Below are 3,609 nucleotides of genomic sequence, written 5' to 3'. Positions count from 1 at the left end.
TCAGGTGGTCTGGTATTCCCATCTCTTTCAGAATTTTCCACAGTTTATTGTGATCCACACAGTCAAAGGCTTTGGCATAGTCAATAAAGCAGAATAGATGTTTTTCTGGAACTCTCTTGCTTTTTCCATGATCCAGCAGATGTTGGCAATTTGATCTCTGGTTCCTCTGCCTTTTCTAAAACCAGCTTGAACATCAGGGAGTTCACGGTTCACGTATTGCTGAAGTCTGGCTTGGAGAATTTTGAGCATTACTTTACTAGCATGTGAGATGAGTGCAATTGTGCGGTAGTTTGAGCATTCTTTTCATTGCCTTTCTTTGGAATTGGAATGAAAACTGACCTTTTCCAGTCCTGTGGCCACTGCTGAGTTTTCCAAATTTGCTGGCATATTGAGTGCAGCACTTTCACAGCATCATCTTTCAGGATTTGAAACAGAGTTAAGGCAATGCTTCTCAAACTTGATTGTCATAAGATCACCTGTTGTTCAGTCTCCTGGGAGCCTATTGAAATGCAAATTCTCCTCCTAGGACTGGAGATTCTTCATTTCCAACCAACTCCCAGGTGATACTGAGGCTGCCAGCCACAGACCACACTTGGAGTATCAAGGAGTTATTGTACTTAACTCCTAGAGGTTGTGAAAGGCTTAAATTAGACAATACACCCTAAACATTTAGAGACTTAACATAAGTCCTTTAGGGACTTATACAATCAGTTCAGTTCAGTTCAGTCACTCAGTCGTGTCCGACTCTTTGCGACCCCATGAATCGCAGCACGCCAGACCTCCCTGTCCATCACCAACTCCCAGAGTTCACTCAGACTCACCTCCATCGAGTCCGTGATGCCATCCAGCCATCTCATCCTCTGTCGTCCCCTTCTCCTTCTGCCTGCAGTCCCTCCCAGCATCAGAGTTACATGTCAATATTATAGTGATTGGCGTATATGGCGGAGGGTGGGTTGAGAGGTAACCCCAGATAGAGCAGGAAAAAAATGAAAGTGAAAGTCGCTCAGTCGTGTCTGACGCTTTGCGATCCCGTGGACTGTAGCCCGCCAGGTTCCTCTGTCTATGGAATTCTCTGGGCAAAAATATTGGAGTGGTTAATCATTCCCTTCTCCAGAGGATCTTCTTGACTCAGGGATCGAGCCCGTGTCTCTATCATCGCAGGCAGATTCTTTACCGTCTGAGCCAAAAGAGAAGCCCAGATAGAGCAGAGGATGATGAGAGTTCTTTTAACTGTGGGTTTGGAAAAAGCAAGCCCTAGTTTTATGACCCATGCCATAGCTGTGTGAGGTGAGTTTGGCCAGATCTCTTGACGTTTCTGAGCCTCCAAATACCCTTCTGCAAAGGGAAGGGTGACTGAATTAGATGGTGTCTAAGAATTCTCTCAGCTTTAAGTCCAAACTTGTGCAGTAATCTCTGCACACCCCCACCACTAAAGGACACATAACAGGCTTGACCTTGGCCATAACCTTGAGCCACATCTGTTGCAGGGATGGGTCTGCTCTGAGCCTGCCTTGATTGCAGGGAGGATGAATAACTGGAGTGCCTAGCTTGGCATTCCTCGAACTCTGAGTGACATCACCCCGGGAAGCCTGTGTTCCTTGGGTCTCATGCAAGGTGTTGCCTGCTTGGCCGGGGGGCGGGGTGTGTGTGTGTGTGTGTGTGTGTGTGTGTGTGTGTGCAATGATTTGCAGCCTGAACGGGAACAGGCTTGCTGCGTGCTCAGAAAATGGATGTAAAAGGAGGCATTTCAACATTCCATCCCACTGCTTCACTGCACTGGAGGTGAAGGTGATTCACGAGCAAGCTCCTTGCAAGCATACATCACATGCAGCAGACTCCAGCCTTTCTTCATATCCCTCCAGACTCGAGGCTGGAAACCAAGGAGTCAGAACCTGCAAGAAACTTGCCCCTCAGTGGAAGAAATGGGCATCCAGCAACCTAGTTCCTAAACGAGAAGAACAGGGATGCTTGAGTTCCAAGGCTGTAAGCAGCCTGCCAGTGCAGCCCCTTTATTAACCCATGAGCCTGCATTAAGCCCTCACCATGAGCAAACATTTATTGAATACCTGCTAAGCATGTTATTCACCTGAATAACCGATTTAACCTCATTGTATCCCAGTGAAGAGAGCCTGATGCAGATGGGGGCATCCAGGTTTAGAGAGGTTAAGTGACTTGGTCAGGGCCACACAGCAAGACATCCAACAAGTTTCACACCTTGGGCAGAGCCCAGGTTAACCTGACACCCTCCCTTCCTCTGTTATGAACTTGTATCAAAAGCCCTGACCTTCATGGTTACTCTTGATTATTGGCATTTTCTTTTCTCCCCTTGATCTACGAGCCAGCTCTTAAGGACCCTGTAGCCATAGTGGCCAGCCTGGCCCACAGCTGACCCTAGTAAGACTTTTTTTCTCAGTGAATACTTGAAATGGGAGCTCAGGTCCTGGCACTGTAGGGCTCATTCTGGGGCTGAGGGGGGAAGGAAGAAGAGCCCAGGACTTTATTCCTGACCTCGGGGGCTTATTGTCTGGTTGTTATGGACCCAGATTCAAATCTTGAAAGGGAAAGAGGGTCCTTGAATCAGACTGGGTTTGATTACAGATTCAAGGGGCTGGTAAAACCAGAGGGCCAGCCATCAGGGTGGGTCAGGGAGAAGGGAGAAGTTAGAACTGAAACCAGGGAGGATTTACACAGGCAGAGGTGAAAAGGTTCCGCCACTGCAGGAGGAACAAGAGAGGAGGAGGCAGGAATGGGTGGTGGAGGCAGCCAGGTGTCCTCTCCAGGGAGGAGGTCATCTCGGTGGGGGGGCATGAAGACTTTGGGGACGATAAGGAGGTTAGGTCTAGGAACTAATGCCTGCTTTGTGCAATCAGGTCCTGTGCCTATAAAGTCTAAAAATGGTGAATACCCTTTGACCTAGTGATTCCACTTCTGGGAAATGATCTTAACTAAAATCTCCAAAATACAGGGGAGGTAAAGCTATATTCACAACAGTGTTCATCACAGAGCTGTTTATACGAAGGTAAAAATGGAAGCAGCCAAAACATTTCTCATAAGAGAATAGTGAAGAAATCAAGAGACTAGTGAAGAAATTGGCATATCCAACAGCCATTACATGGGATGTTTTCAAAGATTCTGAGCAACATTCAAAATCAATTATGTTACAGTGTTGAGGGAAATGGCCTGTTACAAATAATAACGGTGGCTGCTTATTGAGTGCTGTTTCCTAGGCACTCAAGCTTTCCATATTTGGCCTCATTTAATCAATACAACCACTCCAGGAGGGTGGAATGACTTCCATGGAACAGATTTGCGGAGTGAGGCTCTCTCAGGGAGAGGTGGAAGAGCTGGGATTGGAGCTCTGGTCACACTGGAGTATGTGCTGACCACCACCTGATGTAATGTGACTGCTTCTAGCCAGGAGACCTGAGAGCAATATATCAAATATTAACAATGGTTCTTTTGGGGGGGTGGGAGGTCTGGGGGGTTGATTCCCCCCTACTTTTCTGTGTTTTCAAAATTTTTCCTTATGTAGGTGTGATACGCTTTTTGTATCTTTTCCATATTTTCAGTTACTCATTTTGCTTATCAGGGCTTCCCTATTGGCTCAGC

Source organism: Oryx dammah, unplaced genomic scaffold (assembly GCF_014754425.2).
Source record: "Oryx dammah isolate SB20612 unplaced genomic scaffold, SCBI_Odam_1.1 HiC_scaffold_14, whole genome shotgun sequence".
In the NCBI taxonomy this organism is placed as follows: domain Eukaryota; kingdom Metazoa; phylum Chordata; class Mammalia; order Artiodactyla; family Bovidae; genus Oryx; species Oryx dammah.
Note: the sequence above shows the minus strand (reverse complement) of the source record.